Raw genomic sequence first — 11064 nt, 5'->3', positions numbered from 1 at the left:
TGTGCAATGGGTGACATTCAAATTTGATTTTGACCCACAGGTTCTGTTATACTACTGTTGTGGTTTTGACCTAGCTGGCAATGAAGCACCACAACAGTCTCTTGCTCTATGACCATCTATCCACCCCCACCCTCATTAAGATTGTGAAGGCTGCAGCAAGACGGGAAGAAAAAAGATAACCAGGGATGTTGTGGATTGAGACAAGGGCAGGGAGGGCTCATGGCCAATTATGGTTCTGGGCAAAACAGACTCCAGTAACTGACTTAGGAAAGTTTATTCTGCTACTTACAAGAAACAGAACAGAAAGCAAAACAGAGCAGGATGATAAAAAAAAATACAACCAGCACTTTAAGATTTCCTTCCCCTCTCCCATCTCTTCTTCCTGGGCTCAGCTCCCTGCTCCTGATATCTCTGCCTCCTCCATCCTCAGCAGTGTCAGTCCCTCACAGATGGTCTCTGCCACTTCTTTCTTCTCAGAGGAGGACGGTTCCTCGCATTCTTCCCCTGCTCCAATATGGAGCCCTCCCACAGGATACAGTCTTTAATGAACCTCTCCAGCATGAGTTCATCCCAACAACTACGACTGCTTCTCACAAACTCCTCCAGCATGGGACTTCTCTGTGGCAGCAGCATCCAGGCACCTTCTGCTGCAACGCAACCCTCACACAAATTCACAGTCCCTCCAGGCACTGTCACTGCCCCTGGTGTGGGGTCCTCTATGAACTGCCAACAGTTCTCAGCTCCACCACTACTCTCCACAGGGTGCATGGGGACAGCTGCTGATGCAGGGGAATCTGCTCCAGCACACCTCCTCCTTTCTTTCCTTGCCAGCCTTGGGGTCTTCATAGTCACTTCTCTCTCCTCCAACTCCTTCCACCACCACTGGCTGGAAAAAGAAGGAAGAATAGAAAGATGAAACAGGAAGAAACCTCCTCTTCCAGCTGCTTCTTCTTAGAAACTGATCATGGAGGTGTCTAATTGGCTCAGCCACCGAAATGGGTCTGGCTCAGAGCTGGGGAGAGTTGCGAGCAACTTCTTACAGGACCCATCTTTACAGCCCCTTCCCCCTTACCAGAAACAGCTCCACACAAACCCATGACAACTACAAAACACAGTAATGACAAAATGACAAGGTAGATGGAGTTCAGCTTGAGTAAGGGCTGCAGGATGTAGCCAGTTCTCCAGCCTGGCCTTCTCACCTTTGCTTTGGTCTCTAGATATTAAAAGATCTGCAAACTGGTGCAAGATAATAATCCTTATGCAAGAAAAGTATCTTCCTTCTTCTTTACAGTAATCTTTGGGAGAAAAAAAAAAAAGTTTAAAGCTAGTGTTCTAAGGAAGTTTAGTAGTTAAAAATTTACATTCTTCACAATTTCAGTATTCTCTGCTTTGCCTACACTGGAGGCACTGGTGCTGCCAAGCAGTAGAACCCATTTAGTATCAGGTATGCTTGTCTTATGTGTGTGCCGTCTTCTAAAAACGTTGCAAATTAATTAGAAAAACTAACACACTCCATTTTAAGGGGGAAAATAAAATTGTTTGCTTATCTCTGCATTGTTGATATATGAGACTCAGACTAAATACTCAATTAACAAACACATTGTTTAAATATAGATGTTCTAGTCGAAATCATATTAACATATAGAGCTTACATTCTTGTGTATCATCTTACCAACATTTCAGTGGCAAGACCTGGTCTAAATCACCAAATAATTTCTATTTGTGAACCATCAATCAGTTTCGTTATAGCTAATGCATAAAAAAAGCTTCACAGAGCTTATTTTTTTTTAAGAGAGGGAGAGAAAAGTTCAGTCTCATCCTGAATGTTATCACTGAACATATGAAGGACAAGATGGTTCTCAGGGTGAGTCAACATGGCTTCACCAAGGGGAAATCCTATTTGACCAACCTGATAGCCTTCTATGAGTGCATAACCAGCTGGCTAGATGAGGGGAGAGCAGCAGATGTCATCTACCTTGACTTCAGCAAGGCTTTTGACACTGTGTCCCGTAACATCCTCATCAGAAAGCTCAGGCAGTGTGGCTTGGATGAGTGGACAGTGAGGTGGATCAAGAGCCAACTGAATGACAGAGCCCAGAGGGTGGTGATCAATGGCACAGAATCGAGTTGGAGGCCTGTGGCCAGTGGGGTTCCACAGGGATGGGTTCCGGGGCCAGTCTTGTTCAACATCTTCATCATCAACCTGGATGAGGGGACAGAGTGTATCCTCAGCAAGTTCCCTGATGACACTAAACTGGGATGACTGGCTGATTCCCCAGAAGGCTGTGCTGCCATTCAGCGGGATCTCGACCGGCTTGAGAGTTGGGCAGAGAGGAACCTCATGAGGTTCAACAAGGACAAGTGCAGAGTCCTGCATCTGGGAAGGAACAACCCCATGCACCAGTACAGTACATTGCCATTAAAAAGTCTTCCTATTTAATAATCAGGTGGTGGCTGGTTTGTGCTAGAGTCCAGGTTCACTTCGCCTTTGAAGGTTGAAACAATGTGACATCAAGCCACAGGTTGCTCCATTCCTTACGGTGCTAGAGAGTCTCAGTGTCTTTTGTCTTTCTTGCCTATGTATATGCTCCTTCTTTCAAGGTTGAAGATCGCCAACATCTGCCTAGCTTAAAACTACAGCAGCAAATTAACAAGTGAGTTGGATCTGTTTGGTGTACGTGAGAAACAAGTACATACTCTATTGTCTCAAACGGGAATATTTTTACACTACATTTCTCACTCCATCTTGCCCTTCTGGACTCCCGCTTTGCCAGAAACATGGTGGGATGTCCGTATGCCTTTCCTAAACAACAAGTACACAGAGGGTTCATTCTGGAGAAACAGAAAGCCCCTATCTGCAAGTGGCAAACCAAGTATCAACTACTCTGCTAGTCTGCCAGGGCTGGCAGGGTGCATGGTGCCGCCCAGCACACACTGTGATCAGTCAGGGAAGAACAAGAATGCTTTTCCTGTCTCTCACAGGGAATTAAGACCCTATTGTTGCACTTTTTATAGGTTTTTGCAAGCTGCAATGTGCTAGTCTGAATAAGCAATTCAGGGTTTTTTTCTTAGTGGCATGTTTCTTTGCATAAATACAAATATCAGGTGCCATGCCCATTGCAGCACTGGTTTATATTTGCATACTAATTGCCTAAGCAAAGTACAGTGCATGCGTAAGCAGAAGGGGAACGGAGAAAGGACTCCTCACCTGGATTAAAGTTTTCCATTCCGTGCATGTCGTGCATTTATCCCTGTGCTTGCCTTAGAGTAGATCTTGCTGACGTAAGAGCACGGTGCTGAATTATTTGGTGCTATCAGTTTGCTGAGTTCCCCATGTCACCAGCTATGTGGGAGCACTGGAAGTCAAAAAGTGGTTGACTAGATCTGTGACTGAAAGCACCAGCTCTGTTTCCACCCTGTACATTCATTTCAGTCTGCACAAGCTGAATTCGCAGCTTTCACCTCCCAGCACTTGTAATTGTGAGAAGAGAGTTAAAGAAACCACTAGGATTACTGATTTCACAGGCAGAAGTTAGTCTAGAGAAGAGGAGACTGATGGGGGATCTTATTAATACTTACAAATATCTTATTAATACTTACAAATATCTAAATAGTGGGTGTCAGGAGGTTGGGGCATCACTTTTTTCAATGGTATCTAGCAACAGGACAAGGGGTAAAAAGATGAAGCTGGAACATAAAAAGTTCCATTTAAACATAAAACTGTTTCACTGTTCAGATGAGGGAGCAGTGGCACATGCTGCCTGGGGAGGGTGTGAAGTTTCCTTCCTTGGAGGTCTTCGAGACCTACTTGTACATGTTCCTATGTGATCTGATCTACATGGACCTGCTTCTACAGGGGGGTTGGACCAGATGATCTCTAAAGGTCCCTTCCAACCCCTACCATTCCATGATTCTATGAAATGGGAAGGTGTCCTACCTAAAAGTAAGATGGTCTTCAATTGACCTCTATAACTGGGCAAAGAGCAGAACAGTTGGGAACAGAGGTTTGGGGAAGAGAGGTTGGAGCTACACAGACTGCTTCAGCTCTTCCGCTGCCACTTGGTCATTGCTGAGTTGTGTTGCAATAACAACAGGTTTTAGCCTACAACTGCAGGTGGGTAATGCTCCCAGAATTAACTTGTATTTGGTGCAGCATCTCTAAAAAGACTTCCAGCTAACTTTCAGCCCAATACCACCATAAGTCACGTTGGCCAATACTAACTAGTTATCACCAATAATGGCAGCAGTGTTCATATCACAGAAAAGAGGTCTTGAATGATGATTTCCCTTGCAGTATTTTCAAAATTATTTTCAGCAGCATTTTACATCTCTCTAGAGCTGCATCAATGAATCTAATTCTGTGAATGAATTAGACGAATTGAGCTGCATTTAATGTTCTACCTCTCCAAATGCCTCTCGAATACTGAAAAAAACCACAATATATGTCACAAATAGTGAACTTTGACTGTTCTCTCTTGTCACTGATTCACTCCAACTGACATTAATCTGTTACTCTCTCAACATTGTTTTGTTATGAGGCTTGTATGACTGCTACTTCACTGTGTAGGGATAGACAAAAAAAGAGACATAGAGGAGGAATTTTAGCTCTGTAGTGAAAGTAAACATGGCCTTGGATGAAGGCAGAGTCAGGATCAGCGCACACTGCCAGTCAGACTGCAGAAGGCAGTTGGACTTACCCTGAGATCCTTTGCGTGATCAACTTCAAAGCGTTCACAACTCTGCCCTGAGTTTTGTATTTATTTTGTTTCTCAGTTCTCACCTTTAAATTTTTGTTGGATTAGGCAATGAAACTTAAAAGTGGCAATGAAGGAGCCTGCAGCAGTTGTAAGGTTGTCACAGAAGCTGGTAAAGTGACTAGAGCAGGTATGTGGCCAGGAGAGGAAGGCTGAAGAGCTGTGGGAGCTGGCAAAGGGGCTGAAGAAAGAGCAATGAGAAAAACTCCATCAAGGAATCATAGCCAGGGAGGCGGGTGGGGAGCAAGGGAGGGGAGAAAGAGGCAGAGGTAACATCAAACAGGCAGATCTAGAAAACATTTGGTTTCAAAATGTGCTCTTAACACCTTTGCTAAGATAAGCAGAATGGCTCAGAGGGCTGACTGTGTGCCTAGGACTGCCCAAGGTGTTCTTACCATATGGTACATGCAGTCCTGATGAAAGCCTAGGGCAGTTCCTTATTAGCTAGCTCCCGCAAAACCTAAAAGATGCACACTGACAAATTAATATTGCACTCTGAAGTTGGAGAATTTTCTGATTTCAGTATTTGGTCTCTCAATTCCCAACACTAGTTTCCCTTCATGCACTATACATTCAAACACATCTAAGTGAAGTTCAGCAGAACTACTACGACTTACTGAAAAGTCATATTCTCAGGTTGTCATTGAAGTGCCACGTTTAATCTTCAACTTGCTTTGAAAACTAGAAAAGTGCTAAAGATGCATTCAGACTTAATTAGATGTGGTATTCCTGTTATAAAGGACAAACCACAGATCGATGTGCTCACATGAAAATAGTGAACGTGATAGCTTTTTAATTTTTTCTTTTTTTAAAAATATCCTATCCAATGTGTTCCTTTTATCCCATCACTTGGCACAGTTAGCAATTTCTGGTAGGCTGTATGCTCTGCTGTTCTTATTTCTCTTCAGAAAAAAATAAAAAGAATCACCCATGTCTAAATGGTTTTTTACAAAAGCAGTTTTGAGGAGCAAAGCTGCTCTGTCATCCAATGCTCTGCCACACTCCTCCTGTTTTTTCCTGCTGTGAATATTCTTCCAAACAGAGTGGCTCTCACCAGTGTATCATTTGTTATCCCATGTCTCTCCATGAATAATAGGCAACAGAGTGTAAAGTGTATAGGTTGCAAAATGACTTCTCTTCCTTTATTAGTTACATATGCAAGCAAGGAAACCCAAGAGTCTTCTGTATTAAAGCCTATACCTTCAGCAGAGCTGTTACCATAAAACCTCTTCTGAGTCAGGCAAGAAGGTCAACTATTGAACAGGAAATATCAAAGAAAACCCCACACGTGAGAGAAATTCAGTTTCCTGGTCCAGCAATCTCAGCACAACCTTCTTTCTGACTCAATTCTGAGCAGGTCCCATTCTTGGAAGCCACTCCATCTCCCCAGGTAAGAGGGTAAATACATTTTTCTCTTCATGAGTTTGGCAGAAGGACACTGGTTAGCCACCAAACAAGACCTCTTGACCAGGAACAGTCCATTCTCCCATCTTCTGTAACTGACTAGTTACAGATAAAACTCTTTTTAGGGTGGATACCTCACAGATGGTGAAGACAATACTTACAAAATAATCCTGCTGGATCCTTCTAGTACCTTCACTGTGTAAGCCCAAAGTTATGGCTACCAGCACCAACCAAACGGGAAAAAAAAGCCCAGCATCTGACCATTGAATTATGTAGTAAAACAGCAGCAGGATTTCACATGCAGCTTTAATCAAGTGTATAACTACTGATGTATGACTTCTGATATCTAAACTATACCTCTTGAAAACTTAATGTAAGAAGATCAGGCAAACCAAAAGAAAACCCATACATCTTGTACTGGATTACCTTTGGGACTCTCTGACACCTTCAACCGCAGACCCTTAACCACAGAAACTCCTGTTACAACCCTCGTTGAGTTCCCCTCTGTGGGTAGTCACAGTACTGATTTATTGGATCCACTTTTTAGATCTTACTTGCTCTCAGGCTGGCTCAGCTGGAGTTGCACCAACAGAGTGCCTAAGCCTTCACGGACCTTCCCCAAGTGTAAGTGCCCTCTCTAGGGATTATGCAGCCAATGACACAGTTGTTCCAATTCTCAGTTTAGCTCTCTGAGGACTTCATGATAGGTAGAACATTTACAGCTTTCAGAAACAAACTTTTTGTCACAGTCACCAGTTCACTGCTAGGTAAATATAACAGAGAGTTGGATAAAAAAAAATTAAAAAGTCTTTTTTTGAATCCTCAGTATATATGGGCAGTAAAAATCTTCCTGCTCCCCTGTATTTGTTCTCACTCTTCCAGTCTGGTCATAATGAGAACTTCTTCCCTGTTAGTGGGTGCTGGCATTCTCCTTCACCTTCTAAATTTGCTCACCAAGAGCTAATAGCAGTCTGCAGCTGGTGCCCTTCATTGCCTGGGCAGGACACCTATCCTGGCTATTACTCTTAGAGGAATCTCTCCCTTTCTCAGACAGTCTCCCTTTCTTGATATGAGATGAACAATTTGGGTTGCACTGGAAGTACCAGGGATTTTGTACAATAGAATAAATGCACACTACATTGTTCCTTGGTTTGCCACAGCCAGGACTCCTTTTGCAGCCTGACTTAACAGCTATCTGTGTTGCCATGCCAAATATACAGCAAAGGAAAACTGCTCAGAGAACAGTCACCTGGCAGCCAGTGCATATTCTTTGTACTACCTTTGAGGTACATGAAACTGTGTTGACATAATTAAGGAAATCATGGGACATTCAGTCTTATTCTGGCCCTACATCTCATGTTTGTCTTTTTTATCTTTTAAAAAGTAATTATGACTACACGTTCTATTCACTGGCATATTTGTTTATTTTATCCAACCTGTTTTTCTTGTTATGATAGCATGTGATCCATCCACATTTTAATGCAATTAAAAAAAAAAGTAACTCTGCAAGTAAGGCTGTGCACACATTCCAAAGATGTGATAATATCAAAAGCCATGGGAGCTTTGCTTTTCTGAGAGAGTACCATTTTGTCAGAACAGCTGGGTGTGGGTTAAAAATTAGTTTTGTAGGGTTTTTTTGCATGCAGCTTTTTATTTCCTTGCCCGCATATTTAAGACAGGAGGGAAGCTTCCTAGTATCAAAAGCTGCATCTAAACATGTGACTAATTACACCAGAGACAAGCAGTTCTACTGCTGATGGAAAGAACAAGTTCTGAGAATGAACATTTCCAGGATCACCTCAGCATGCACATTTTGACAGCCTGATGATACTTAAACTGCTTATTCTAGAAACTCTCTTCCCAAAGTTTCCTTATTGGGCTACTTGAAGTGAGTATGTTTCACTCAATTAAAGATCTCCTGTTTGACTTCCAATACAGTTTGCAGCAATGAAATATGACCCACTCATATTGACTTCCAAGGTGCAGCTCTCCTGACTTGCAGTACTGATGAATTTCCAAAATAACTGCAGGTCCCTTATCATCCTCAGGTCTTTTGCATATTTGATAGATCAAGACATAAATTTCAGTGCTTTTATCTCTGCTGAATACATTCAGGATAATACCTGCATAACAATTTCAAGGTCTAGCATTTGTCGTTTAAATGGTGAGGCCTTATTTAAGGTTATGTTTCAAAAGTACCTAAAACTTCAATGATTTTGTCTCTTTTCCTTCCTGGCCTTTGCATGCCAGGTATTTTTATCTGCTTTCCTGCTGGCTATCGCATGCCAACTAACTTATTGCTATGGCACAGAATATACTCCATCTGTCACAAGCATTTTTTTAACAGAGTCTAAGCTGAATGTTGAATGAAGCCATGCCTTATGTAGAAGAGTTTTAATTATTCTTCAGTCTGTGGAAGAGGGGAATAGGGCCAGGACTGGGAGGACTGGCTTGTCAGGAAGATAGCTGGAGGGAATCAGAATATATCATTACCTAGGGGAGTGATGTCCTCAGTCTTCACCTACTTTAATTCTCTCACCAGACACATCAAATGACAGTGCTGTAGGGCTTAAAAAAATTGGGGCAAAGCTGGGGCAGCGGGTGGCTGATAATGACAGCCTGTCTAAATGTTGAGTGGCAGACAAGTGGAGAGAAGGAAGTTTGTGGTATGGGCTAGCTAACGTGGAGTGATAACATATTTGACTTTTATCTACTTTCTTTCCTGAGCAGGGTTTGGCAGCTGGTTAAGCTGACTAGCTCTGCATGAGCTTCACAATGCTGTTTATTAATTTTTGTGCTAAGGAAATTTAAATTTGGCAGTCACCTCAGCTTGCCCACAACTAATTGTTATTGCATGGTGTACAAGAATGAGTGACCTGAATGACTCTTGCATTACTGGCCGATGCAAGAGGCAGTCAAAGTCCGATTTCTTTCCACACTTCCAAGGGACGTAAGTTAGGAGTCTGCTGTAGATGGAATTACTCAGGGTAAAGGAGGGGATGTAGCTGCAGTTCTGACAGTTTCTTCTTCCTATGGAAAAAAAAAAAAAGAAGAAGAAAAAGTGTCTATTCCATGTCTGTCTCACTGTTACACGTAGAAATCTGTTTGCTACTCTCAAGGCAAATTTGGCAAATGTCCTTCTAGTTCATTCAGCTCTTGTGGCATGTACATGTTTACTTAGCACAACAGCCATGAGTAACCCACAGAACTCCTGTGGCTTCCAGCCCAAGCCCTGTGTGGCCAGGAGGTGCTGGTCCACCCTGCACAGCTATGAGCCCTCACACTTCCCACTGATTCCCATGGGAGATGACGTGTCTTATCAGCCCAGGACTTTCCTTCCCTGACCAGACTTAGTGAATACAGTAAGAGGTAATATAGTGCTGCCTACATGGAAGACAATTCCTGACTCAAAAAGCTTTTCCATTTCCAGTGAAAGAGAGCAGAGGGAAAGTTGACAAGCATGCACGTGGAAAGGTAGGGTTGTTCTTACTCGGTTCTGTGTATCTAAAAGCTAGGCTTTTAGCTATAGTAGTCCTAAATCTCCACTTGCAGACAAAGGAGAGAAGCAGGCACTCGCAGAGATACATTCATGGCATCACACAGATATCTAAACATAGCAGCTCTGGAGGTTCATTCATCCCATCCAGCACTAGACAACTGGGTGTCTAATCTACAGATGGCAAAACTTAGGTGAGATGAGTTCAATGCAATATGGACAGAAGTAAACAAGGGCATGAGAGTTTCCTTTGGATACCATCCCCCAGCTGTTCTTCCACAAAGTTAATGTTGTTGATTTTTTCTTTTTTAATGGTAACTATTATCTGAAGCCAAATATTTGTTTAGTAGCAAAACAGGTCAAACCAGCTATTATAGATCTGCTTGTTGATTGGCAGCAGTTTTGTTACCACATAAGAGAAGTAATGCACCGTTTCTATCCTGTGCCATGGTAGCCTTTTAATCGAGGTGTATCCCAGATATTAGACAGCCCATGACATCCCAGGGGTAGAATGTCCAAGCTTTATCTCTTTCAAATGGTGCTGTTTAAGAAGACAACAAAGAATTGCTCAGATATTAAGATGGCTGGCCATGTATAAATATACAGTGCGTAGTATATAGACTCTTTGAACTTACCCATCACTCCAGATTTCCAAATTGTTTATCTGTGACAGTAGCCAGCAACTATTTCTTTATCAACAAACTATTTGTAGAAAAACTTCACAACTAATAGCTCTAATTTCTGTACTCCTGGTTATACATCAGATAACATCTCATCTACTCCCTGAATAAATGCAAAAAACTCACAATAGGTAAGATCTGCATTTCTTTCCTTTTCTAGGACCACAATAAACTAATGTCATGCAAAGACCAAAAAGGAAAACAAAAAGCAAAATGGCATGTCCTTCCCTAAATGCCTTACAGTCTTAATATATAAAAAAGAGACAAAAAGCAGGCACAGAAGGGAGTTGAAAAAAAATGGCAGTAACAGACAGCTTGTCAGACAGCACACACGGCACATCTGCAGCCTGGCTTATTCAGGTCTCTGCAAACGTCATGGAAGAAGAGAGTTTGATCGAGAGAGCATGGCATTCTGCAGAGGCTTGCAGCAGGCTCCAGAACACCAGGGCAATGTGGGCTTTCTCAAGGACAAATGTGAAGTTCTGTACGCCTTCAGAGAAAGGAGAAGGTTCAGCACAGTGATTAGAAAATAGCACCTTTTCTTGCCCAGAGTAAGACTGTTGACTTTCAGCAAAGGATACTGTTTAAAAGATATCCTTCTGTCCTTGGCAGCACTGTTGCCCAGCTTTGGCATCTCCCCACTCAGCTGCCTTCCACAAATCCTACTCCAAGGTGCCAAATTTCCAGCATACTCTTGGATCAGATTTGGGTGTTAGAAATGTCATTGGAA

The 11064-nt window shown here is 42.5% G+C and overlaps 1 long non-coding RNA gene across 1 annotated transcript; it reads right to left on the bottom strand.

The window, feature by feature from the left end:
* Window positions 1-330: 330 nt before the first annotated feature.
* Window positions 331-9178, bottom strand: LOC133628838 (uncharacterized). The gene is made up of 4 exons (XR_009820882.1): window positions 9035-9178; window positions 3209-3356; window positions 1200-1295; window positions 331-886 (listed from the first exon to the last, which is right to left on the bottom strand). It is a non-coding gene; the product is annotated as an uncharacterized LOC133628838 (long non-coding RNA).
* Between the last annotated feature and the right edge of the window lie 1886 nt (window positions 9179-11064).

The sequence above is a fragment of the Colius striatus genome, chromosome Z (genome assembly GCF_028858725.1).
Source record: "Colius striatus isolate bColStr4 chromosome Z, bColStr4.1.hap1, whole genome shotgun sequence".
NCBI lineage: Eukaryota > Metazoa > Chordata > Aves > Coliiformes > Coliidae > Colius > Colius striatus.
The sequence above is the reverse complement of the archived record's forward strand: the minus strand, read 5'-3'. Positions and strand labels throughout refer to the sequence as shown.